This window comes from Falco cherrug, chromosome 8 (assembly GCF_023634085.1).
Source record: "Falco cherrug isolate bFalChe1 chromosome 8, bFalChe1.pri, whole genome shotgun sequence".
Taxonomy (NCBI): domain Eukaryota; kingdom Metazoa; phylum Chordata; class Aves; order Falconiformes; family Falconidae; genus Falco; species Falco cherrug.
The window spans coordinates 6,539,051-6,566,229 of NC_073704.1; the positions used below are offsets into that span (position 1 = coordinate 6,539,051).

General features: G+C 50.9%; 2 long non-coding RNA genes across 2 annotated transcripts; both read left to right on the forward strand.

Moving 5' to 3' along the window:
• Positions 1 to 2,738: 2,738 nt before the first annotated feature.
• Positions 2,739 to 7,180, forward strand: LOC114015433 (uncharacterized). Its single transcript, XR_003559350.2, has 5 exons — positions 2,739 to 2,845; positions 2,980 to 3,372; positions 3,469 to 3,589; positions 4,249 to 4,468; positions 5,431 to 7,180. It is a non-coding gene; the product is annotated as an uncharacterized LOC114015433 (long non-coding RNA).
• Positions 7,181 to 12,792: 5,612 nt separating this feature from the next.
• On the forward strand, positions 12,793 to 26,259 carry LOC129736700 (uncharacterized). The gene is made up of 3 exons (XR_008733720.1): positions 12,793 to 13,256; positions 17,106 to 18,060; positions 19,913 to 26,259. It is a non-coding gene; the product is annotated as an uncharacterized LOC129736700 (long non-coding RNA).
• Positions 26,260 to 27,179: the final 920 nt, after the last annotated feature.

Here is a 27,179-nt window from a genome sequence, read left to right on the forward strand (position 1 = left end):
TTATAGACATTTCTCCCTCGCTGGACCAGCTCCATGCTTTCTCTGCCCTTTCGGTTTGGAGACAGAGCGTTCTCCCCACACCCCCAGCCCAAGCTGGGGGTATTTACAGGGAACCCTGACATCCTCAACTGAGCTGAGGGAAAGTTAAAGAGTGGGTCACTCCTGTTTGCCAGGTTGGCTGGGTCACAAACACTTCAGGAGGGAAAGTCACCGGCTTTTTTACCTGATGATAATAGCTCCAGAATAGCAGCATAGCCAGGTTTTCTCTGGCTATTCCTCCTGCTGACACGTTCCTCAAGAATGAAAGTGGTTTGCCCTAAGAAAACAACCATCTTGTTATGGAAAAGCAATTGTAGAGCAATTTACTTTGGAATAGCTATGCTACTTAATTCCTGACTCCTGGAGATAGACCCAGCTGAACCTGGAGCAAAGAAATGAAACCTGAGGCAAAATTCAGGGTGGTTGTATGAGGTTTTGTTCAAGAAAAGGCTGGAGAGGTCACACCGAGATACGCTGTCCTAGCCCTGTGCTTGTTTGGTTCTACTCTGTTGACCAGGTCTGGTCATACAGTCTTCACCCTGAATGGACTAAAAAAGTATCCCTTTTTGTTTCTTTCTTACAAAAATGTAACTAAAATGAGGATTTCCTCAGTGGAAAATCTGCACATGCAAAATGCCCTGCTCTGAAGAAGGCATTTTAAAAAGGGGTTTTGTCAAAATCCCTGTTTGGCTGAAGTGCAGGTGGTGTCCCCTGCAAGGCCACCACAGCGTTTGGTTAGATTCATAGCTTGTGCTTCCCATCCCACTGGACCCCTCTGGAGTTTCTCATGCAGGGTGCTGTCCCCTGTGATTGCATTTGGGACAGCAGGGGAGCCATGTGGCTGCAGATCTAGATGGGAAATAACCTGGCAAGGGAGCCCAGGCACAGAGGGAAATGGGGAAGCCACACTACAGCTTCGCAGGTCCTACCTTACAGCCTGCTGGACTCCAAAACCTGAATTTTCGGGCTGGTGTGATTCTTCTGTCCTTGGCGGCTGAACTGGCACGTGGTTGCTATTCACCTGATGTGTGACACCAAAGCTGCAATGCCTCTTTTGTGGGCTGAGCTGTGTTTGCCAGGTGCTCTGAAGAGGATTTGCTGTAGCTGGTCATTGTTTCAATGATTTATTGATCTCCCGTAGCTCATGAAATTCTCTCACATTACTTACACACTGGAGATGTGCACTGAGATGCTTAAAAAGCCCTTGACATAATGAGTTTTGGTTCATGGTGTCTCTTGCTTGCTTCTGACCCAGAAAGTGTTAAGGTCTCCTGAAGAAAAAACATCTTAGAAATATAAATGCACACAATGCAGATTGGGACAAGGAGAAGCAAACATCTGCTCTTATTTTAGAGGGCATGCCTGCCAATGAGAAGACTTGATAATGAATCATGTTCTTTCTTGAGCTGAAACTCCTGGAAATAAGAAACCTGGCCAAATTTGTACCAGAAGGTGCTGCATCTCTGAGTGGACCCTCCTTCAAGAGAGCAGTTCTGTTGAGTATCCTGGGGATCTCTGCAGATACACCTGTCATTGAAGGGGTTGTATAATTTCCAGCAGGCTGGACGTACCTGAGTGTCCTTTGGCTTGTAATGTGGGTTCTGCACAGACTCCTAATGAAACACAAGTCCTTGCTGTGATTTTTCTCAGTTTTTGCCTGCCAGAAGTGGGCATGTTCATCACACAGGGTATGTTGGCAAGTATAGAGCAGGTCGGATTTATTACAAGTACACAGGCTGTGCTGCCTGTGACTGTCCCCGAGTCTCCTACAGGGGCTTTGTAGCGCTGATGCATGTGGGGGATATGGGCACACTGAGTTTCCGAAAGCCGGAGACTAGGAGCCAAAAAGAAGAAAGTGGGGGTGGCCAAAGCAACAGGAGATGGCTCTGATTTACAATTGCTCTCCTTCGACACCCACACTGCACAGACCCCCAGGAGGGCAGTGAAAATTTGCTTCCTGCTTCTGCTGCTGGTGGCATATGGAGCCGCACTGGAGGGGATGCAGCGAGTCATGCTGGAGGGGAAGCAGGCAGAGCTCAGCTGCTTTCAGTTAGCTAGCAGCAGGACGAGGGAGCCGGGGTGTCTCGGGCGATGCTGCACAGGTGAGCCGGTGCTGGTGAGCCACCACTCATTGCTCCGTGAGAAATCCCGGACCGAGGCCGAGCCATTGGTTTGGTTCATTGCCATGGGACTGAGAAGGGAGAGGGCTGCGCACACCACATCCAGCCCGTGGGAGCGGAGGGACACATGCTGTAGCATCAGGGAGGTCTGCAAGGATAAGGCACAGACCTGAGCCAGCTCAGTGGCATGAAATCTGGAGGAAGGTGAGGAATTGTGATGCGTGGACATCCTGGGATGCAGCTTTCTGGGATTAGTTGTGTCAGCCGCCTGTCTGGAGGCATTGCCTGGGTGTGCTGGTGCCCTGGCCCTGCTGGGATGCATCTCCTTGGTCCCTTTGAATGTGCTGGCAACAAAGTTTCTTCCAGGGGTCCCAGCTAGGCATATGATGCAAATTCGGCCAGATTCACATCAAAATTAAGCAGCTTATTGTGTTTATTCTGTCTCATGCCTGTAAATCTTGAGCACTTTTCATTATGTCTCTTGCATTGACTCTCAGAGCACAACTGCCACACAGTCCATGTGTTGGCCAAATGCTTTATCAGTCTGGGTAGATGAAGCCTTGTGGGCTTGTGCAGGATTGTTATTACATACCTGTGGTTGATGTCAGCAGGTTGAGGCTGGGACAGTGCCATCAGAAGCTGTGTTTCCTTGATAAAGCACCCACCTGACTATGAGCATCGCTTGGGTGAGTCTGTACATGCAGCATCCAGAGAGTTGCTGTTACATACACATGTGGTCTGGCCTCACTGAGTGATGGAAATCCTCCTGGGGAGGGCAGAGTGCCCTCATGAAATATTTAGTTCATCTTTTTTGATAAAGACACCAGGAGGGAAAGGTCCCGGAAGGGGATACTGCAGTGCCCAGCATCAGAGGAACCAGGGCTTTTCTCTTCAACAGAAGTCAGCAAAAGAAATTTCCTCTACTTCCAACACAAAGGCATGGCTCATCTGTGTACTGGCCACTGATGAGGTGGGACACTGAAGAACCTTAAGCAACTAAGCTTTGTCCATGATACTTCTGCTGCTGCTGCCCTGTGGGGTGCCATTTGTGCCCAGCGCTGAGAACTGGCTGTGAGCAGTTGTTTGGGAGGGCTGCCAGAGGAACTCACTGGAGTGGGAATGAAGGGCTGGGAGTCAAGCTGAAGTCCCTTTAGGGGCTCATTTCTACTCATCAGGCCTCTGAGCACCGCCACTGGTTCCCCTTTCCCATAAGGTCAGTGAGATTTGGGTGAGGAGAGCAGTTTGGGCCATTGCCTGCTTGCCCACCCTTCCTGAGATGCTGTCGCTCAACCTTCCTTTTCATTTTCAGCAGCCGAAAGGCAGGAACGCGGGAGGCAAATTGCAGCACTTGCAGCAAGCACTTCGCGACATGCCCTGCGCATCCAAACACAATACAATTTTGCATCTGAGTACCAAAAGCTAAACAGCAGGTGAGACTGGGTTAACAGCCTGGGCATGGCAGTTTCTAAAGCAACGCCTGGGGAGCTCTAAACACAAACACCATTAGCAATAACAGGATCTGTGCACTTAACTCCCTGCCCTGCTCTAAAAGCACCAGCCTCCAGCAGCAAGCATTCTTCACTTTATCCTCTTGGTCCAGCTCAGTGCTTAGCAGCCAAGCCCAGCCCAAGGAGCTGGACCACCTGCCGCCACATGAACATTTGGTCTAAGTCTCATCCACATCCTTTGCCATTTTGCCAGTTTTGGAGAATATTCACCATTAAAGCCCTTCCTTTCACAGATCACAAAGCTATGGATTTATTTGTGCGCCGTAAGTGCCATGAATTTGCTGCCCTTGTCAATAACAAGGAGCGGCTGCTGTGCTGCTGATACAGCCATCAGTGTATGGCCTTCGGTGGCTGTAAGCTAAAGAAGGACCATCCGTCTGAACACTGGGCTCTGTAGGAGGAAAGGTTGCAGGGCAGGTGTGAATGTGGGCCAGATCTGAGAGAAAATACAGGAGGGCAAATGTGCTCTGCTTCCAGAGACCCAGGGAGGCTGCAGAAAGATGCTGAGCTGAAATTATAGCGGACAGCACAGGTGGTGGAGGGAGTCGGAGAAACATCCATTATTTATATACCCTCTGCAGTGAGCTCACGGCAAGTTGGGATTGGCCAGGAACTGGGTCAGGATGAAGTGGGATGAAGCAAACAAAACCTGAAGTCCTTGAGCGAGGCCCCCTGCCAAGCCCATGCCGATGCTCTCGCACTCTTTCCTGCTGAAGCACCCTCCAAGCCAGGTTCCCGGCAGCCACAGCCCTGTGGCAGGGCCAGCCTCTGCGAGCTGGATACGTCTGCAACCCCAGCTTGGTGAGTAGTATGGGAAGAGTGTTATTTATTGCACACTAACACACTCCGGGCACTTACCCGTTTAATGACTCACATAAACGTTTTCATCTTGTCCAGTTTTAGGTAACAGAATGGGTTGTTGCATTGATTGTGTCGTGCCAGCGTATTTAGCAAGCCCAGAGGCAGAGGCACAATTGATGGAGGGGAGAAGTGCTCCCTCACCACGAGCCAAAGGGGTTGATGTTGATGTGTCCACTGTGGGTGGGAGATGCAATGAGTCAAGAGAGCCCCTGTTGCCTGCTGGCATTCACCCCTTAGTCTCCCTGCATGCCCAGTGGGGAAAGTGGATTCATGCATTTGGCAAGGTCTGGTGCTGAAGTGTGCAGAGAGAAGGGGTTTAGCTTTACATGATGAATTGGTGTGTAAGCCCACAGAGAGGGCCTGTGGGCTTGGCATGACATTGGCTAGCTGTCCAACAAGGCAAGTGGTGCTCCTGATGAGCATTTAATCATGTTGCATTTTCTCAGGGAAAGCAATGATCTTCAACCATGAGGTCTGAAGATGATGATCTGAAGGTCTGAGGTCCATCAGGTTTGTTCTACCAGGTCTTAGGAAGGGCTAACTGTCCCTGGGGTTCACCTTCAGGCTGCATCTGTGCACGTGACATGGTTCAGTCACTTAAACCCTGCATAATAAGCTATGCTTGCAGAAACAACAGCCACATCTGTACTTGTAAAAGCATGACATTGGTGGATGCATGCTTGCTAGGCACTGTGAGCTGCCTTGAGTGTCTGCAGCTAACAGCGTAAGGTTTGGGCTATAGTGTAACTCAGATTGTAAACCAAGTGACATCATCTTCAATGCTATTTCAGCCTGCAGTAAAATTATTTATTGGTTTCAGAACATATGAGCCTCTGGTCCCCAGACGGGCGGATTTGTCCATGGAGATCTCAAGGTATCTTAAGCTCCCTTTTTCTATACAGATGCCTAAATGTGTCCATTTCAAGATCCTGCTTTGAAACGTACTGAGAAAACTCCAAATACTACAGTCAACAGGAAGAACTTATGAAATGCAAAAGTAGCAGAAAACTGAGGCAGAGCACACGCTAAGCGTTGGGGAAGTACTGGCTGCAAACCACTGCAGGTAATCCCACAAACGCACAACTTGGGATTTCTTCGTTTTCTTAGAGGCTACAGGTATCAGCCATGACATAGGGAAAATACTGCATTGGATTGACTTAGGATCCCATCAGGTCTGGCAGTCTGTTTTTTCTTAAGGGGGAAAAAAATGAACACTCACACACACTGCTACAACAACGTGAAGTATTTTCCTCTTCAAGGGCCTTTCCTCGCTATCCAATGTCTTCCTTTAAAGAATGGTGCAGAAGTCAAGCAGAGCTGTGCATCATCCAGAAAGCACGCAGCACTCAGCCACAGCGCTCAAGGATTCCTAGAAGCCAGTGCTGCATGGGGAGAGCTAAACCAGGGGATGTTTTAAGTGGGATGCAGCAAGCAGCAAGCGTGCAGCTGGTCCTCCCATTCGGGGAAGTGGGGCTTGGAAACAACACTGGGGGTTTGCAATCTGGCAACGCGTGCGTCTTCCACTTGGAGCAAGAAATGTCAAGGAGAATTAGTGAGATGACTGGAGACTTAGACTGCAATAGGAAGCAACTGCTGTTCATAAGCAGGCTGTGACTGCTCAGCCTTGCTAATCAGATTTCAGAAGATGCTCAGCTGGCTCATGCTGTAGGGTGCTCATTGCATGTTTTGCTAACAATGCTGTGCTGAGGGGGGTGTCCATATTTCAGGGAATATGGGGGAGCCTGATTTAATGCCCATAAGTGCTGGTTTTCTCAGCGGAGGGGGAAAAGGCCATTTGGAAACCTGTATATGCGGGGCATGGCTCTGATACCCGCTCTGTAAGTCATTTAGAGCAAGCAAGGCGGGACCAGATGCTCCTCTGAGCACCAGCTGTGAGCACCGAGCTTACCAAAACCCAGCCTTATCCAAACAGATCTGCTGGCTGGGGGTGACCCGACAACCTGCCCAATTTCCTGGGCGGCTAGAACCTGTCCCCATGCCCAGCGCACGGTGGCTTGGTCATGCTGGGCCTCGGCATGTCAGCGCCAGGAGGAAAAGCAGCCACATCCAGCTCCGGCATGCCAGCTTCATTGCTGCTCGGCTGGTGCAGCCTGCTTCAGTCCTTTCCCACTGAAGCACACTTTTGAGCCGAGGCACTAGAGAGTACGGATCAATGTTTGAGCCAAGGGAAATGGGGATCCTTTGCACTGGATCAAGGTTTTAATTAGTACAGGATTTTGTGATTTTGCATGATTTGCTTGATACCAGTTCCCGCGAAGAACGAAAGTTTACTTCCATTTCCCAGTGCTCTATAAAAGCAGCTTCCGTTAGCGCAGCCTGTGCTCTCAACTGTGCTGTATATGGCGTTTCTATTTTTAGAAACCAGGGTTGCCATGACAACCCAGTGTATTTTTTGTTAAATATAGCAGCTGTTGCAGAGAACTCTTGTCCTTCTGGATGTAAAGGCTGTGTTTTTGCCCTCTGACAGAGCTTAGGGTATTAAATGCAGATGAGAAAGGATGATTAAATAAGTGGAAGCCCAGAAGAAACCATGGATCTGTAATTACACAGAGAGGTTTTGAATGAAGCCGTGTGTGTCTGCTGCTTCAGAAGCAGCCCTTCTGCATTAGAAATGATGTAGGGACAGGGATGTGGAGCTTTTTGGTGTGGGCTGTGGGGTCCATGGGACCACCCATCCCCTCTTTCTCTAGCCAGCTGGGATGCTTGCTTGCCGGCTGCCCAGCCTGCCTGTCTTTTGCCTGTTCTGGTCACTGCCCCTTCCAGGAGACAGGCTGGTCCTGGCTGTGCTCACCAGAACTTGTCCCATCTGGGAGGAGACATGGGGGTGCCAAATAGGTCTTGCTATCAGAGGGTCCCTGTGGGAAGGAAGGAGCCTGTTTTGGGAGAAGCAAGTTTTATCTCCTACGCACACTTAAGGAGCTTGAAGAAGAGGGTAGTGTTGCAGGGTTAGGGTCTGGAGCTGCATCTCCTGTCCTGCGATGGAGACCTCGCTGGAAGAAGTGCCAATACATGGACATAGGTCCCATCTCCGGGGCTGGCCCAGGGGTGCAGCATAAGAGCACTGCTGAACCACACTGCACCCCAAAGCAGTAATGTGCCCAGGCTTTGGTGTTTGATGGGAAATGAACTGAGTCTGTTTCTTTAAAAAAAAAAAAGTCTTTGGCTTTGACACTTCTTTACTGGATCCCTGTATGGTGCAAGCACATCCCCTCAAAGGGCTGTTTTTTATCTCCTGGGAGGAGGGAGAAGAGGGAGTTCTCATTCTGCCAGGTTCATTTTGTGGTTGGCACTTTGCCTTCCTGTTTCAGTAGGAGCTTCCAAATTCAGCGAGCTCGAAGGGGCACTTGCTAGTCTCTGTCAGCCACACTCACTGCTTGCATTTCCATTTCAGTCCACGTTGTGCCTGATAGCTCTGCGCACAGGGTGGGGAGCACTATCGCTTGGGCCAAGGGCAATATGTCAGCTGGGAGATGGAGATCTTTTTTTAATTAACTGGTCTTTGCCTCATTCAATTAAAAAGGAAAGCTAGTGAACAGTAGATACACTGCAGGGCTTAGGGTCTTTGAAAGTTTCTTTAAAAAGTGGATGTAACACAAACAAATAAAGAACCAGAGTTAAACCAGCTTGATTTTAAAGTATCCATGGAGGTCACTGTGACCAAGGCTCTGAACAGGAATAACATAGCTCTGGGATTCTTATCTGTTCCCTGAGCTATCGTGAGTGGCATCTATTGCTGGGGATGTTATTGCTTTTCTGAATTTAATAGCATAAACGTTGCTTATGCAAGCAGAATGCTGCAGGGGAAGGGGTCTCCTCTCGCACACTGCAGAGCCGCCTCTGCGGATACTGGGTGCTTGAGTTCGTGCCGCTGCCTGTTCCCTGCAGCCTCCAGGCACTTCACCCCACATTTGGTCTGGCTCTTTCACCAGCTGTGCAAGGGGATTTTGAGGGGTGGGGGATTTTGAAGAGTCAGGGATTTAGGAGGCAGTAGGACGGAGTCAGATGCCGGCTATGCTACCAGTTGCCGGCTGGAGTCTGTCCTGGTCCCTCTGCAGAGCTGGAGCCTGTTCCCACATGTGCTATAGCATCTTTCTCTAGCTGAGGGCATAAATACAGGGGTCACCCCTAAGGAAAGCACTGCCTGTAATAAAGGAAAGAAAGGCTGCCACATCAGATTTGAAGACTTCCACGCATCCTTCAGGAAATATGTTGTCAGACATTTCTGGCCCAGAAAATGCAGCCTGAAGCTGAGAGGGAGGTTTGGGGCAACCGTTTTAGATGCTGCTTTGGTTTTAATCCAGCACAAGGCAAAGGGAGGACTGTGGAGTGGGCACAGTTACAAAAAGATGGCTGCACCATGGCTGGCAGGACCAGGTGTATTTGATGTTCCCTCTCCCCACTCTGGCTTTACTTAGTTGTGTCCCTGAATGCGCACATCTTTAAAGGTGGTGTCAGGCCCCAGGTAACACCAGGCAGCTTTGCTGAACCCCAGTCCCAGACGGTTGGACCTAAAGGACTTCAAGCAAAAGTCATCTCCCTCAGGGTGCTCACTGGAGCGGCCTTGTCTGACAGCCAGGTCAAAGACCACTCAGGGACTGAGGACAAAGCTTCCTTGTGGTCTGTCACCACACTTCCCCCAAGGTCAGTTCCCCAGGACTTCACATCAAAGTGCATCTTCCTGTTGCACTTTTACGGGCTCCTTGTAGGAGGTGCCCTTGGCTTGTGACTAATCCCTGGTCTAGTGGGGATGGTGTCCTCCCATTCCTCCCGGGAAGCACTGGTGCCCCTGAGATAGAAGAACTGCTGCCAGGGTGCAGGGTTGTGGAAAGAGCAGACATCGGTGGTACAGGGGAGAAATAAGGCCAATGCCATACAATAGGATCCCAGCAGTGTGAGGAGCTCAGGCAAAGCTGCCAGCCAGCGATGCCGCATGTTTTGTCCTCAGAGCTACTTCCCTGTCACGATACTTCCCGCAGGGTTAGGTATAGTGCTGTGTGCCAGCCGCTAATCCTGCTGGGTTGCTGTGGGGCCAGGATGCTGGGGTGCAGGTCACAGGCTCCATCCTGTCTCCTCAGTGGGTGCACATGCTCAGCTGGTCCTGCCCGTGGGGCACCAGTCAACTGACTGGCTCCGTTCTGCAAATAAACCTTCTTCTGCTGGTGCAAGAGGCAGTGTTTCCCCTGAAATGCATATTTACTAAAACTTCTGCCTTTACTTATCTGTCCACTTCCCTGTGTATTCAGCGATTGTCCGGGTGTTTATAATCCCCGCTTTCCCCCCATTGATTTATAAGCTCATTGTAATCTCTCCATTGTGTCGCTTCCCCCTCCAGGCAGCGTGGAGCAGGCAGCAGTCCTGGGTGGTTTTTCCTTTCGCCCTGCGTGCTGGCTGGTCCATCCCTCAGCCATTTGCAGTAATTTGTATGAGGAAGGACTATGGCAGCAGCAAGCTTCAGCTGCAGACCATCACCCACAGTATCAAATATTGATGAAGCTGTGTTTTCTCCCAGCGAGGATGCACTTGAAGGCAGTGAAATTTCCCCAGCAGTGATAGGGGCTGCTGTGAAGGATGAAATGCTTTTCAGCTGCTCAGGACATGGGTAGGGCTCTCAGCTGTGCCTCTGAAATATAAGCACACCACTCCCTTCTTGGGGTTAGGGATTTGTTTGCAGTTTTTTTATTGAAGTCACTTACATGTTTGGTTTCTTAATAGTCTTTTGAGATAGGAAGGATTTATTTATTGCATCTCTCCTTGATTTCTCATCCTTGGACTGTGGAACTTGTGGTCCGGGTGGCCATCATATCTGAAGCTTTGGTGAGAAGGTGCGGCTGCTAGGAGCATGCCTGTGAGTCCCTGCCAGGGGAGAGCGGTGAGTGTCTGGCTCAGCAGCAATCTGTGAAACCTCTTCTTGTGGGCTGTTTTTCTCACCTGCTCTTTCTTACAGCTTTGTGCAATGCTTCTCCTGCACCTTCCCTCTGTCTCGCAGTGGGGTTGCCTTTGCACCCTGGTTCTGAGGCAGCTGCAGGTCCATCCAGACCTGAAGCACTGAACTGTACCCAGCACTGAAGGCTGTAGACATCCATAAAGCTCATCCCTGAGGCTGAAGAGGGGAGCTTTGAGCACCCAGTGTATCAGAGAGATGCATGAGCACCTGCTCTGAGCCTGGGGAGAAAGAAGAGGTACTGAGGGTTACGTTCCCCCAAGCAGAGGTAAGAGGAGACAGGCTTCTCAAAACCTCTAGAAATGTGGCCCAAACTCCCTTGTCATCAGGCCTGTACCTAATTGGGAAGGACCTTTTGAACATGTAGGGAGGCTGCTGTTCCTGCCTGGCATCCCTGCTGGATGCTGGGACCCCGCTGGGCTGGCTGTTGCGTGCCAGCTCTGTGGGTCGTCTTGTCACTGTCCTGCTGCCTGGAAAGGCTCTTTTGGCTTGTACAAAATAAAATGGGGTATCCTTTAGCGCACAAGAGCTACTGCAAGGGCAGGGGTGTGCTGGAGGTGTGTGTGTGTTGAGTGTTTTCCACATGAGGGTTTTTTTGTTGGAGGGAACACAGGAATATCGGAGAGATTCTTGTTTTTTGTTTTTCCCCTAAAAGCAGACAGTTCTTCTCTCTCCTTTCCAAGCTCAGTGCTGCATCAGTACTCGGTGTATTTGCCAGGCCAGCCTCAGCAGCCTCTCCAGCAGTAGCATGGGTTTGGGCCATTTGGGGAAATTGTCTGAGAGAAGTCTCAATGGTAGCGTTCATTTAAGGGGAAAGTCCAAACCTTCTGTGTGAGTTTCTGAGCACTGAGGTAAAAGGGAGCAAGTCCTCAGGATGAAGGCGCAGTAAGGAGAAAACAGCTCAGTCTCTTGTTCTAGTTCCTCAGATGATTCCCTGCCTCTCACAAACCTGCCCTGCACATCACTTCTGCCCCGGACTGATTTTTCCCATGGCTCTGTGTCTGCTGGCATGTGGGGTGTGAACTGGGGGTCAGATGAGGATGGGAGACCAGCTTGCACCAGGTGTTTTGGGTTTCTTCCACACTCCCTCCAGGCTGAGCACCTACAGTGGCTCACGCTGCCTGGAGGGGTGACTGAGCACCAAAGTGGCAATGACCTGTCTCCCTGGGACATGTGGAAGCACTGCAAGGTCTAAGGTGGCTGCTAAATGCTGAGTTGTTTGGAGATCCTGGGCTCAGCTGATCCTGTTGCCAAAACCTTGGCCTGAGTGGAGGATGCAGAGGAGAGCATCCTTGCTACAGCAAGAGGGTTGGCTCAGCAAGACCCTTGCAGGCTACCTGCCAGGCTACTGTCTGACTTGCTTCTGGTGAGAAAGAGCATCTTCACTTGTTTCTGGCACGGGCAAGTGTCTGTAGCCTGTAGCAGCCTCAAGTGGGCTCAGGTTAAGCTCCCCGCTTGAACTACAGGATTTCCAGTTAGTCCTTAGTAAAGGCAAGAAGCTTTCCAAGGAAGAGATTCAGAGAAGTAAGCCTCGCAGCCTGGGAGTGAGACCTGGCTGCTTTAAGACTTCTGTCACTGGCTTTGTTCCCCTTTCCAATTTGTGAGAAAGCCCACGGAGAAGACCTCCCCGAAGAGCAGGATGAACAACGAGTTACAATCTGCTTTGCCCACAAACTATAAAGCAGCCAAGGTTTCCACCCTACCCATAGGAATGTGAGCTGTTTGAGTAACACTTGTGTCTGAACCGAAGCTGTGAGGAGGTGAGGAAGCAGCAGGCTGAGTTTGCTGGAGGCTTGTAACCCTGTTTGCTTTTAACCCAGCCGAAAACCCAGGCACGTGAGGAGACACTGTAATCGGTTGTGCTGGTGTCTCCAGCTTATGTAGATTTTTAATTTTGTGTTGTTGTTTGTTTGTTTGTTTAGTCTTAGCCTCCCCAAACCCCTTAGCTCAGTACCTTCTAGGAGGAGTTCAGGAAAACTGTTTTGTCCTTTGCTGTGACCTCCCCATGTCCCCTGGCACAGGGCTACACCCCTAGCAGCCACAGGGTCTCTGCCCCTCTTGCAAGAAATGGGAGGCCAGAACAGATGAGGTGAAGGTGAGGATCCTCTGGTGAGGCTGTGGCTGTGTCCAGGGCTGTGTGGAAATTGCTGCTGGAGCTTCATTCTCTTTGATATGTTCTTGGATGTGCAGCATGCAGATTTTCACCTTCTTGAATTTCACCCTGAGCCTTGCGTTTGTCCAAACAGGAAAGCCTGCCCTGAAATCCAGACATGACCACACAAGACAGCTAACGTTTGTCTTGCTCGTGTTACAGGTCTCCTCAGGCAAACAGCCCTGCCACCTCAGAAAGTGTGGGGGGCACTGGGGAGACAGATGCCAAAACCTCTCCTCCTCCAATTCAGTGATTCTCAAAAGCAGCTGCATCTCTGGAGGAGAAGCAGGAACAGCTGGAGCAAAAGAAAGGCCAAATGAGATGATGCCATTAGGATTATTTCATCTCCCTCTTGAATGGGAGCCCAGAGCAGTCCCTTTGTCAGTGAAATCCTCCTGTGTGGGGCTGTTACACCATCACAGGGCAGGGGCCACAAACACGTGCAAGTCCTGGGGAGCTTCACACTCTGGGAAGGACAAGATGTCCCAGAGAACTGGCCACAGGGGACTTTTTTCCGTGCCTGAGCTATCAGTCATGAGGAGCACTGGAGGAAGCTGTGCTGAAATGGACAATAAACCCAGGATGCATTGGACACACAAAAAATTTGGCACAGGGTAGGTGGTGCCCCAGGATAGCCTGTTGGGAAGGTTAGCTCAACGATGTCTTATGTGAATAACGGCATCTCTCTTCCCTGCAGGAAAAGTTTTCCATGTTCAAACCAAAACCTTTTTTATTGTTTGTTTTGGGGTTTTCTGGTGTTTGTTTCTTGGTTTGTGGGTTTTGTTTGTTCTACCAGCCCCTGTAAATGAATGCCATGATACAGGTCTGCCTTTTCAGGGAGGGAGATCTGGCACAGATGTGATGACAGAGTGTCTCTTCCCCCTCTTCCTTTCTGTTTTCTAACGGGCTCATTCTTGCTGCATCCTAACTCTAGTGCTGTTTACGTCTTTGTTGACTCCATCCACAGTATGCGAGTGCCTGTAAAGGGCTTGGAAGAGGAAAGCATTAGGTAGAGGTAATTGTTAATGGTAATAAGAATAACTGTGAGAGGCACCCTACTCGAGCTGCATTATAAAGACACTCGGAAACCACCCACCCTCACAAAAGTACCCTCTTTGCTTGCTCTTTCATTCTCCCGCATAACAATCACTTATTTCACTTCATATTTTTCTTTCTCTTCCCTGGAATTTGGATCAAGTGCCCATTTCTGTGGTCATGATATGCCTCTTCCATATCTTCCTCCTACGTTGTCACGCCTAAAGACAAAGGGGGGGAATAATAATTCTCTTAATCCCTTGTGACCCCTCTGATGCCACTGACTATGTCCTCTGATCCAAAAGGCACGCAAAGCAGTAGCGTAGATGCAGAGTTCAGCTCCAATGGCTGGAGACAGTTGCAGTGAGGAAAAAAGATCCCCCTGCCTCTTCTGCCCTAGGTCCTGGGAAGCTTCCCAGTTTCCCTGACACCAAAGCCTCCCCTTTACAAGGTTTCAGTATCTGGTGCTGTTAACCCCACTGATCCCAGGTGGATCAGATGGAGGGGTTCTGCCAGGGATGCGTTTCTCCCTCATGCAGAGGGTGGCTTGCAGTGCTTCCCACATCATCCTGCCAGCATTCTTGCAGCAGACTGGCTCTCTCTACTAGAGGACACTTGTCCTTAGCACCCCCAGCTCAATCTGCAGGTGGCAGAAAGCCTCTGCAAAAGCCAGGGGCTGTGTGAGAAGCCCACCTCTGTTTAGGCAGTGGGATGGACCCCAACTGGGCCAGGTGCTGAGTGCAGTTCCTCTGCTGGCTGGTGCCAAGTTGCCTTCAGAAAGTTCACCTTGACTACCAAAAAGCTGACTTCACAGGTATGCTGCATTTTTCAGGTGGGCAGTCCCTGCTGTGTCCCATGTTTAAGAGCTGCTTTATAAAACAGTCATTTCTGTCACTCTTTGAAGCCAGGGGTTCTGCTGCAGCTGTCCTGCGTGTGCACAGGGGTGGCTGCTTAAAAGCCTGTCCTGCTGTCATCCCTGCATACCCCGTCCATGGGGGACATGGGGAGCGCTCAGCAAACACGCTGCCTTCCAGCACGCAGCAAGCCCTGCACCCAGACAGTCTGCAGCTGAGAAGCCTCGTGCAGTGTGGGATCTAAACTAATACGTGATCAGTTTCATTTCTGGCAGCACTGGGTAAAAAAAGAGCCTGCAAAATCTACAAATCAGCTATCTCTCAAATTGTGTGGGATTAAGGAAAAGGTGCAGAATAGAAATGATTTCCATGGGGGAAAGCATATAATTTCATTTGCCCAGGAAAATAATATACTCCCTTCATGTGTGTCTTCCAGAGACTTTAAAAAGAATTAAATGAGGGGTCAGAGGATGCAATTATGAGTGCGGTTCCTCTGGGGGCAAAGCGGGTGGAAGAAATTTCCCTCCTCCCCTGTGCCCTGGAGGTTTGTACTTGCCCTAATGCTGCAGTTCACTGCCTCTGTAGTCATGCTGGTAACTACTTGTCTCCTGCACTGTAGCCCCCAAAAACGTACATACACAATGAAACACTGGAATAAGCCAAATACCAAAATCTGGCAAGTAACTGTTTATTATTAACTTTTAAAACCAGATCCCACCCAATATGGGATGCTCTCTGGGGGTGGTGGTGTGGTGTGTGTGTGTGTGTAGAACGTTTTAATCCAGCTTTGCTACCAAAAAAAAATGTCCCCACACTTGGTGTCAGCCAGGAATTGGTAATTTGACAGTGAGTCTACGGTGGCAGCCCCAGCATGGGGCAAGAGCGAAGCCCAACACTCACTGTGCTGAGGGCTGGCTTTGCTGTCACCCCCCTTGTGTCCTGGGGAGCCCAGTGATGGCTGGGGGGTGCGTGTTGTGCCCCAGCTCCGGGTAGCTGGTGGGATCTGTGTAGTCAGTGCAGCCTTCATCAGGCATCATCAGTGGGACCTCCATCCAGCATGGTTGGTGGGACTTCTGTGCAGCGTGGCTGTGGGGCATGCATTGCAGCCCGCAACCCCTCCCCACCCCCCCACCCCCATGCTGCAAAAGGGAGATGAGGATGGCAAGGCTCTCTGAGGGCCTTTGATGCGCTCTCATTAGCTGGTGGGCTCAGGCTGTACTATATTGCAACAGCCTCTGATCTCACCACAATGCTAATTTAAGACAGAAACTAAACCTTTTTATTCTCCCTCTGCTGAAACATGAAGCAAAAATCAACAGCAGGCCTTCTTCTGTCAGCTGCGATCCCATCAGTATCCGTGGGGCAGGGGGAAGGGGGACAGCAGTGGGGCTGGGTGGTAGAGGAGATGGATGGGTGCCACTTCGCAGCCTGCGCGTGCCGAGGCAGCTAATAAAAGCCAACCCTTGGCAGCATTGGTTGTATTTTAAAAAGACCATCTGCTCCCACCAGCCAGCAGACCAGTCACTCCGGCAGAGTGTGGCCAGCCATAAAATGGGAGCTGGCAGGGACTGCCCCAGTGGGACCGCATCCACTGGGCAGACCACAAAACCACTGCGTGGCGAGGGAGCTGCCACCCAAGGTCCCAGCTCTGCACTGTCCTGAAGGTATCTTTTTTTTATCAGCTGGAGCCATTTGATGTGAATTTCTCTAGCGCCTTCACTCAATTGTCACATGGAAATCGGGTCTATTAAGCAGCTCTGGGCTGCAGCCAGTGCACTATCCATTATGGGAAACTTTCATCCAATTATTATTATTATACCTCCCGCTTCTGCCATAAATAACATTGGAGGCTTCTTCTGGGTCTCTTGTTAGAGCGGGATGGGTGTGAAGAATTGCCCAGAATTGCACTGGTGAGCCCAGCACTGCTGTGCTCCTCTTCTGCCTGGGACAGCAGTAGATCAGGATGATGATGGGTGGCAGTGCGATCTTCCTGGGCGGTGGCAGGAGCAAAGACCACGAGCAGCTGAGCGAGGGGAGGCGTTGCTTCTTGAGCTGGGGGTTTGCAGATTGACGCTGCCAAGCCTCAGCCAGTGGTGTGGCTTGGAGAGTGGTTCAACCCAGAGGACAGCTGAGCAGCAAAAGGGGTCGGGGTCTGACCTCTTCTCCCCGCCAGCCTGCGTGGACAGACGAATGTTCCTGGCACTCCTCTGGGATGTTTCTCACCTTGTTTTGCGTTGATACAGGGAATGGATTGCTTTGGCATTTTTAATTGTGTTGTCTCAAAATTGATGGCAAATCTCTGTGAGCTCTGAAGTGAGTGGTAGTGAGAATCCTGCCTCTTTGGGGACCCCCTGCCCATGTTGCTCGTGGAAGGAGGCTCTCTGTGTGTTTGTGCTAGCTCCTAGACACCCCAAATCCCCCAAACCAAGCCTTGCTGCCTGGAAACCACTTGATTGTGCTGAAGGCATCCTGCCTGCTCTGGGCCATCTGTAGCCAGCCATGCCGCTGCTTCTGCTTGAGGTTTTCTACCTTCTATCTCCACTCACATCCCTTCCTCTCATTTGCTTCCCGTAGGTGGTGCAGAGAACAGCCCGCTCTTGGAACAGCAGCACTAGTTCACGGGCACCGCATGGCAGGTGTAGTCCCAGCTACAAACAGGGACCAGCCAGCTGCAGCCACCCTGGAGATCTTTGGTCAGATAGCAAGCTGCACATCTCCGGCGAGGGCCCTGCAGCTTCCTGATGCTCCCCACATCCTGGAAATGACATGCCCATGCGTGCCCTCCCTCACTGTCACCCGTGTTTTCTCGTGTTTTCTTGCGTGCAACCCCTCCGTCCCTGATTGCACACATGCTCCAGCACTGCCAGCCCCAGGGACTTTTGCTTGTAAGGTGCCAAAACTCTGTTGTCTTGTTTGAAGAGCTGGAGGGGGAAAGTCCAGCCATCCAGTGGATGCTGCAATGAGATAGCGCATCTATCTGTAATTGTCACTTAAACTAATTAAATTACCAGACCCAAGGAGTTTTGAAAGGGTCGTTTGGAGACTCCTGCCCTGCTTTCTCCCAAGCATGTGTGTAGGGGGGCAGGTAGCCCTGCTGCTTCCAGCCACAGGCTTTCTTGCAGCCTCCTCTGGAGCTGCTGATGGTATCTCATGTCAGAGGCAGAAGATGCAAGGCCTGTCTAATCTGCTCTGGCAATTCCCTCATCTCTAAGCATCATTTCCCCTCTTCTTCTAGAAAACAAGCATGTTTAGCGTTACACAGTTTCGGCATCTGAGTTGCCTGACAGCTTTAGAAGGGAGTAAACATTCATCCTGCTGACATGGCAATAAAACCGGTGCATCTGGAAGAGAGGAGTCAGCAGCAGATGTGCCCCTGCAAACTGCTCGCTGTGATGAATGCTCTTCCCAGATACTGCTAATCCCTTTTCTCTTGCTCCTAGGCCTCCTTAATTGTGCTCCCTGTGATTAAATAACTCTTTGAAGATATCACTAGAAGTTATTTCTTCCACGTGGGAATGTCGCTTGCCAGGTTCGTAGTCTTTAGCTCTGGGCATACAGAGCCTGTTTTGTAGGGGAGCTGGGGAAAGCAGTGTCCAGGCTGCTCTGGTGACCCCAAAGTGCTCTGGGGAGAAGCCTCTGCCAGAAGGTCAGGACCAGCCAGCTGGCCGAAAGGGTTGGTGGGCTTGGTGGAGATGCACCCGGATGCCCTGCATGAACCCAGGGATGACGAATTCCCAGGAAGCTGCAGCTTCCCCAGTGGTGCTTCCTCCCCTAGACATCTGGGAAGGGCAAAGTCCATGTGTTTGGGGAGGAGAGGGGCACCGTGCGGGGGTGATGTATTAAATAGGGCCATCCTTCTGTGGGCAGAGGAGAGATGGGTGCTGGTTTCCAGCCTCCGCAGGCTTCCCTGCAAGCACGGCACCCCAAGCCTGTTTTTTCGAAGGATGCTAAAGGCTTGGTCTGGGACACAAAAGCCCAGCAGGGCTTCAAGAGTGTTTGAGGGGCTTTGCCAAAATGCAGATCAGGAGGGAAATTATTTTATGGGTGCTTACACCCAGGAAAAACAACAGACACGGGCATTTTCTGCAGGACGGGGCCTAATGTGGCAGGGAGCTGGCAGTGCTCCATCTTCTGCCCACCATGCTCCTGACTGCCCCCCGGGCAGGATCCCAGCCCCGTGGTGGCACAGCCTGCCCCGTCACTGCCCACCCTGGAGCTTGTGCCTGGCTTCCCTAGGGCAGAGGCGGCAGGTCCCTGTAGATAGAGGCAAGCGATTGCCTGAATATTCATGTATCGGCAGGCAAGCTACAGCAGGCCCTTGTTACAAACTGCTACCCAAACTGCTTACATCCATAAATGAGGGAAATAAATAAACAGATGCTTGTTAATTGACTTAATTACCCACCAGCAAACAGGAGACCGGGAGCACATCAATAAAAAATGTTTTAAAAAGCAACTCATAGTAATTCTTTTCCATATGCAAACCACGCTGGTCTCTTCTGTCTACAATAGACTCCCCAAAGACAAGAAATGGATTTTCATTACGTGGAAAGGAGAGATCAGAGTCTGAAAATTAGGGTTGTGGCCCCAAATGAGTCCTAAATTTATGCCCTCTTCCCAAAACCCGGGCTCTTTGAAACCCAGGCTGGGCCAGTATTTAACATAGCAACCCTCCTTGAGCAAGAGAAATCCTTGAGCAGCTGAGGTAATCCTTGTTTTCCAGCGAAGAGCTGGCATGAAGGAGAAGGAGGCAGGGCTGGGGAACTCTTAAAGGTTTTTCTATTGTTTATTATTTTTCCCCCCCAGAAAACGTTTGAGCAAAAGGGAAATGGAAGAATTGAAGACCCATTCCCCTCACTGTCACGCAGCCAACTCCAACCTGAGAGCACGGGATAACTCTGATGTGCTCCTGGTGGGGCTGGTGCTTGGAATGAATACCCACAGCCAAGCAGTGAGGTAGTGGGCTGGGATGGATAGATAAGAAGTGCTGCCCAAGCTGGAGGTCTGGGGACAGACGCTTGATCTTTTGTCCCAGAGTGGATGCAGAGGGTCCTGTGCAGACCCTGGAGCAACCCTGCTGAGCATGGGAGGGGGGATCTGCCCCACAGCTCTGGATGGACAGCCCTGTCCCACCCTCTGGCTTTTTGCATGCCCCTTCCTGGCAGCCCGTAACCTCCCATGGGGAATTTCTGTTGGAGTCCATCCCAATGAAACCCAGACCACTATGTGGTCTGTTGACCCAAGCTGCAGAAGCTGTCATCTCCTGTGACTTCACTTGATCACAACACCAAAAATCCCCAACCCTGCAAAAATAGCCATGCCAAGCTCCAAAGTCTGCAATAACTTGAGTTTTAAACTATTTTTTTTTTTCCACTTTCTAGAAGTGCTTCCCCTTGTATGGGTACTGCCAGCTCAGCAATGCACACAGAAGTCGCTGCTGCAAACTGCTTTGTGCACGCACCCTGAGCCCTGCCAGCCAAGACAGGTACCTGCCCTTTCCCAGCCTCCTTTCTCAGCATGTTTGCTCTGTTCCTGGTCTGGCAGGGAGACTCTGTGGAAAAACCAGTATGGGTTCCCTCGGAACTGCTTGCAATCAGTCTCCAGTGCCGTTACCTGTGTATCACGCAACCCCAACGTTTAACGAGTGCCCCCAGGGCAGGCAGGTTATGAAAGAAGCCCCATGAGCGTGCCCCTGGCTGCCTCCCTGACGTCAATGTGACGCAGTGGAATCAGGAGAAAATGCAGACCAGGGTACGAAACACTGGGGAGCTCAGGCTTTTGGGTGCAGCCGGAAAAAAAAAGAAGAATGAAGGGGTGGAGCTAGTGACAATAAGAGATGAAGGGAGATTGTCTTATCACCCAGAGCTGGCAGCTGGAGCGAATTTCCCCTCCCAAGTGCAGACTCTGTAGGCGTGGGTGATGTTCTCCCATCCTTCAGGTCCTGCTGGTCCAGCCCTCGCCATGGGCATCAGGGTGGCTGCAGCAGAGAGGGGCCAGCAGGCAGGTGCTGCACCAGACCTCCGACTCGCCTTGCTCAGATCTGATGGCATGTGGATTTTAAACACATAGGGATGATGTTACCATGATGCCCAGGCACTTTAATTTTGCGCCTAGATTTTGAACATGCTTTAACAATATTTGTTGGAGAACAACTTCAGTGAAGAGCCAGGGCGTCTGCATCAAGAGGAAACTGCTCATATGGCTGCACCTGTCCTGTGGACTCAGGGAGAGAAACTAGATCTGTACAAGCTCACCGACAGCACCGAGCAGCATGTACACTGGAGACTGTCCCACTTGAAGTGGAGGGTGGCAGACCGCGTGGTGCATGTCATGCTGCAGAAGACTGCAGGTTCACCCCAAACTCTGCAATATTTGCTGAATCATCTCCATCAATATTTCTGGTTTTATCCAAAAGAAAGGAGTGAGCAAGAGCCCTTCTGTTCCTCTGCTTGCAGGACAGACCCTGCAGCTGGGACCCACACAGGCTAAAACAGCAGAAGGCTCTTTCAAAATGCCCATGAACCCAAGTCTTACTTCTGAATCTTTCAAGTCTTCCTTCTGTACTTTTAAACACAGCTTCCTGATGTTTACTTTTTTTTTTTTTCTTGGATCTCACATCACTTGCTGAAATCAGGTAGCACTGAGGATATGGGCTAGAAGCAATGCTTTCACTGTGCTGAGCAGCCTGGCTTTGGCTGGGCAGTGCCAGTGCTCAGCAGGGTGACTGTTGGGAAGTCCCCAGGGTCACAGGTACGGGCTGGAAGTTGTGGCCAAACACCCGGTGAGCGCCAGGTGGTGGAGACAGAGAATGGGAGCCAGTATGGGGAGGGGCAGAGGCAGCCTCTCAAAGCACGGTGGCAGTGTAAGGCAGCTGGGATGTTCTTGTTGCTCCTGTTTGGGAATATCAGGCTCATGTGTCTGAAACGAGTCAGGCACGGTGATGGCATCTGGCACTTTTGCTCCATCTATTCCTCGGTCTCTGACTGAGCCTGGTGTCGTGGGATGCGAGCAATGATCCCTCTAAAGCTGAGGTCACGTTGCAACCCCAGTCCTGGCCCTGCTCTGCAGCATCAAGGGAAGGATGCAGTTTCAAACACGGGAGCTGTTCATCTTCAAGCCTTGAGCCCATGCAAGATAAGCAGCAGCTCCATAAGCTCTCCGTGCCCTGCCAGGTACCAGGCCACCCTGCCACCTGGCACTGCTCCTGGTTCAATGCATGGGAAATAGATCAGAGGCTCAACTAGGGGAGTGGGACCATTGCACATCCCTCCCTTTTGAAAGCACTGCAGGAACCCATCAAAGGGTGGTGGGGAGACGAGTGGAGCATGACGAGGTGGCCATGGTGGGACCAGGCTCGTAGCACTTGTCCCGTCTGTCCTGCCCTGCGGGAAGGGAGCGGTTTTGAGGCTCTCTGAAGGAGCGGGGCGCTGGGCAGGCTCCCCGGCAGCCTGCGGGCTGCCCTGCCAGCCTTGCACGACCAGTTTCTATGCCCAGCATGTCTTTCAGCAAGACGTGCAGTTTCACCACCTGCTCATTCAGGCCTCTGGCTGCCACATTACCTATTAGTCGGTGTGCTTGTTTGGCTTCCTGAAATGTGCCTGTCCAGCTCCTCTGGCATCCAACATGCTGCTGCCTGCCTCATGCACTCTCCAGATTTGGGTTCCTCCTTGGAAAGAATCCACATTGCCAGCTATTTTTGGAACAGAGGCATCTATTGTCTTCTGCTGTTCCCCGCTGGGTTCAGCTCACAGCTCCCTGGGGCCTGCTTCCCCCCATATGCTCTCCCCTCCCGTGGCATGACTTCTGTGTGCCCCACAGCATCTCCAGTACACAGCACTGCTAGAGCCCCACGAGGCAGGGCAGAGCCTTTGACACCATTTTGTGGATGCCCTGAGCCCATGTTGGTTTCATGAGTTGTCAGGGGGGTCCAGGAGTGAGGTGGAGCAGGGTGTGTGAGGTGTCCACCTCCAGTGGTGGGCTGCCGCAGTGGGGCAGCTGATGCTGCCGTGAGGTCCTGCCAAGAAGACAGCAAGCCAACCTGCAGCATGGGATGTATAGTAGAGGACCAGGTCCCTCACCTCCCCAGGGTGAAGCCCTGTATGGACCTGAGTGGCAAGGTCTCCAAACAGGTTGGGTGGGAGCTGCATTTGGGATCAGTCCCTGCATTAGGCAACACGGAGAGAAACTGCCGGGCAGGCTGGATGCTCTTGGCAGGTTGTATGTAGGAGGCTACGCTGTAGTCCTTGGGCTGTCTTCCCTTGCCACAGCCTTCAGAGCTGGGCTGAGATTTGCAGCCATGGTGTCCTTAGCAAGAAAGTTGGGCTGTTGCTCCCACAGTTCAGGACCTCTGAGACACCTTTAACCAAAAGTTGACACCTCTTTGGTTCCTTGGTGATGCTGGGTTCCCTTTTCTAACAATTTATTTGTGCCTCTTCCAGAAAGCTAGTCAACAATTTTCAACTGTGTCAGTTTGCAGAAGATAGAAGGTAGGGTGGGGGGTGGGAAAGGGAGACAGGACGGAGCTATTTTAGTCTAAGTCCATCTGCGTTGATAATTCTCCATCCAGCCCCAATCATTCCTGGAGCAGGATTTGCTGGGTGGCCTGGCCAAGAAAATAGCTTGCGTGCTTTGCAAGCCCTGCAATGCCCACGTGCCCGCGCACCTCTGCTTGCAGCGTGGCGGGTGAGCACGTGCTTCAGCAGAGCCGCCAGCAGAGCTGCAAACGTGGACACCGCTCCACAGCAAAGGGAACAAACAGCACCAGCAGCTCCTTCCCACCACACGTTCCTCTCCCTGCAGTCAGCTCCACATCTCAGGAACAGCGATTTCAGCACTGATGGCCCCTCAGCATGTTAGAAAAGTTTCGTGCAATCTGTTTACTTTTGGACATATGCTGTGTTTGTGCTGCCTGGAGTTTTGCTGCCTCTGATAACTTTGGGTGTCATTTTCTCCAGTTTGGTGCCTGGGTACTGATTGACACCTGTGGAAATAGGCCTCCAAAGGGGTGCAAAATGTCTTTGTTCCTCTGGTGTGATGCCTCAACTGCCACTATAAAAATGGCACACGTTGCCCTTGAGGCACCAATCCTCCATGGGAAATCAGAGAAGGAAGATGGAAGGTGACGGGACCACGCTGCTCTTCACCACCTTAAGAAGGTTGAGGGAGCCCAAGGTATCTGTATCGGTGTGTATTTGCGTGCAGGTGCTTGTGTCTGTATAGATCTATAGTGCTACAGATGTATGTCTCACAGAGAGTGAATAGTACTGCCAAGAATGAAATCTCTAACCTCAGTTTCAGGGATGCTGAGGTCTTGGTGACAGCAGCTTTGCTGCACCTGGAAGTTGCCTGGGTGGACAGGAGGTGTGCATTTAATGCACAGCATCTCTTCTTGTAGAAAGAAAGCATGGAATCCTGGTTTGGATTTCTGATTTTCCTCACTTTCTGAGTGCTGTTCCAGAATAACGCTCCAAGGAGAGTCCTCTGAGCCCCCAGCTCTGTGCCATGGTGTCCTGCTTTATATGCCCAGATCCCCAGCTTTGCTGCAACACAGTTTGCACCAAAAGAGACAACTTAAAAAAATAATAATTGGAAAAGAGAACTATTTCAGGGCAAGAAAAATCAGGGTTTTTATCAGCGTGAGCGAAGGCAACGGGACAGTGCTCTTCCAGCACTGTTTCTGATCTCAGGTGAAGTGTTTGGGCTGTGATGTACTCCGCGAGCCAGGTAAAGCCGCCTCCCACAGAACTGGCTTTTCAATGTACATATTAGAGTGTATTTGCAATGTAAATTAATAAGTACCATCTGCTTACCTCTGATGTTATGAGAATGTTGTCTTATGACTGGCTACAAACAAGACAACATTGAAGAGGTAACACCTGCTGGTACATATTACTGCAATTTATTTTCAAACATTAGAAGATTATCTTGGATGGGAGAAATAGGTATAATCTCCTCTTGCTATGTATTAAGTGCTAATGAGAGGCACGTGTGTGGATTGCCAGAAAACATCTTCGAGGAATAAGCACTAAGGATGGAGTAAACTGTATCCAAGGGCAGAGGGACCTCGACAAGGCTGCCATCCCTCTGCAGCTTCTCTGTGGCTTGGCCCCCGACTGATGAAGATTTAAGGGGATGTTTGGCTGGTGAAAAGCTGCTGCTTGTCAAATGTAAAGCTTGCTGCAGGAATTTATTGATTTCAGGCAAAAAGGCCCTAGAGGTAAAAAAAAAGAAAGGTCTGTCAAAACATCCTACTTTAGCCTTTGGGGATGGGATAGTCTGAATTTTCATTTCAAAATCACAGCCTACTTTTGAAATGGAAATTATTCTAATGCTGAGACAGAGATGAAATCTTTCCATTTTAGCAAAATAATATGTTTCATTTGACTCCAGAAATGCTTTTTCCCAGTTTTCCCAGAATAGGAATAAAATCTGAAGAAACAGTAGACACAAAAACCGGGGTCCTTGCAGACTACCAGCTTTCGTTTCCACTCAGATGTTTCCGAACTGACATCCATCCGCCCATCACACCTCTTTTTTTTTCTCATCCCCTTATTTTTCTGCAGATTGGCAGCACTGCAGGGCAAGGACTCACAGGCCTGGGTTTTAATATCTGACAGCACGCAGATTATGAATTCCAGTGTGGCTATATAGGTATTTATGGAGGTAATTGTTATGTTGGTGACTAGCTTTTATTTTATGCTGCCTCAAGCATCTTGCGGTGAACAGGCGGGAGTGTGGTGCCAGTGTGTCCGCTCGGCAAAAGCTCTGTTGTGAAAGGTATGGCAGCTGAACCGCGCTTACCAGGGAGTAGACAATGCCGATTTTCCTGATTTTCTGCAGCCTGCATAGAGCTGGGGGTGCAGGACAGGGCTTTCCCCCAGTGCAGAGCAAGGATGCTGAGGGGTAGACTCCTGCCCAAACCTGCAGGGATGGAGGAGCTCCTGATGAGCTTGAGCAGGGGAGAGGAGAAGCCAGTGGGACTTTACAAAGGAGGGGACTTTTCTGGGGAAGGGGCAAGGTGAGAAAAGGAGAAACTGGCTACAGAAGGGCAGGGAGCTCACTGCTGGGCAGGTCTCAGGCTACCAGTGCAAACTGGGGGTGGGAAATGCTGGAAACATTCATGATGCTAGCCAAAGAAACGAGTAAGTTTGGGGATGCTTCGCAGAGCTGGGGTGCACACCGGCTTCTGCAGAGGGATCAAGGCAGGGGTAAGTGTCCTGTTCTCAAAAGAGCTTTTGATATGGCCCTGAAGAGGGGGGATTGGAGCCTGCAGCAGTCTCCAGGTTCATCCTTGGGGAGGATGGGGAAGGCTGAGCAAAGAAGCCATAAGCAACCTCACAAATGTTTCTCCTGGGACACATGTCGAATGGGTTTTCTAACAACAGCAATTTTTGAGAAGCTCATTATCAACATTACTGAGCAAACCTGGCAGCTCCTTTTCCTCTGATGCAGACCTGCAGGGAACAGTTTTAACGTGGTGCACCAGGGCTGGGATGCACAGCAAGGCTTTTCTTACCCTGGGTGCAAGGTGGACCGCAGCCATCCTTAGCAGGACAAAACCAGCAGACTGAGGTACCAGCACTGCAGGTGAGTTGTGAGGAGGAATTTTCCTTCACTGCATGTGACTGAACTGCTGGAGACGCACCTGCATGGTGGTGGCAGCTCAGAAACAGTAACAGGAGCAGACCTCTCATGAGCTCTGTCATAGACCATAGCTGGCAGAGATGCTGTTAGACAGGCCCCTCAGCCAAGCAGATCTGAGTGAAAAAATGTTTTCTGTCACTGATAGGAAAGACTTATGCTTATTCTTCCCTTTAAAAAGAATTTTTACAATGAAAAGGCACCAGTGGAAATTTTCCCCCCATCTGATTGACTCTGGCGTCATTTTAAGCATGGGGGCAATGGTGGGCTGGTGTGGGGATACCCTTCAGTGTGGGTGGCTACTGGTGCTTTCACCAAGTTTATGGGGCAAAGCAGAGACAGCTGGGGTCTGGAGCATCACCAGGGTGCTCATGCTTGCCATCTTGGTTGCGATTGAAGCACTACTGTGTCCTGGACATCCCTCCTTGCTGCCCCATCTCAGCCACGGCCCTTGCTGGAGGGGACAGGGGGGGCATATTCATTAGATAAAGCATCTCCTGCATGGTGTGCCTCCACGGTGCTTCCTCCTCAGCTTAAAACTCCCAGTCCTTTAAATTATCCTGGTGACGTTCGGCTGTCTTTCTGCCCCTTGGCTACTTTCCATCCCTTCTGCTTCTCTCCGCAAAATCTGGGGTGACACAGTCAAGCCTTAATGAAACTTTACCGGTGACTCAGGCCCGCTGGCTGTTATGAGTGGCACATGGCCCAGTGCAGAAATGCCATTGCAGGCGGGTGTTTGCAGTGGAAATCATGGGCCAGGGAGGGAGAGGGGTGCCGGTGGCAGCTGCAGGGCACTGCTGCCTTGCTGCTGGCACAGCCCCGCACCACAGGACATTTTGCAGCTGATGCTGTTGTGAGGGATGCTGGGGAGCAAGGGGGATGCTGGGGGCAGGGGGATGTTGGGGGATGGGGAAGGGTATCTGGCAGGGAGGTTGGCACAGTGTATGATGGTATTGGTGCGGAGCAGTGGGTTATCAGTGCTCCTTACCCATGGGGCTGGGCAGCTGC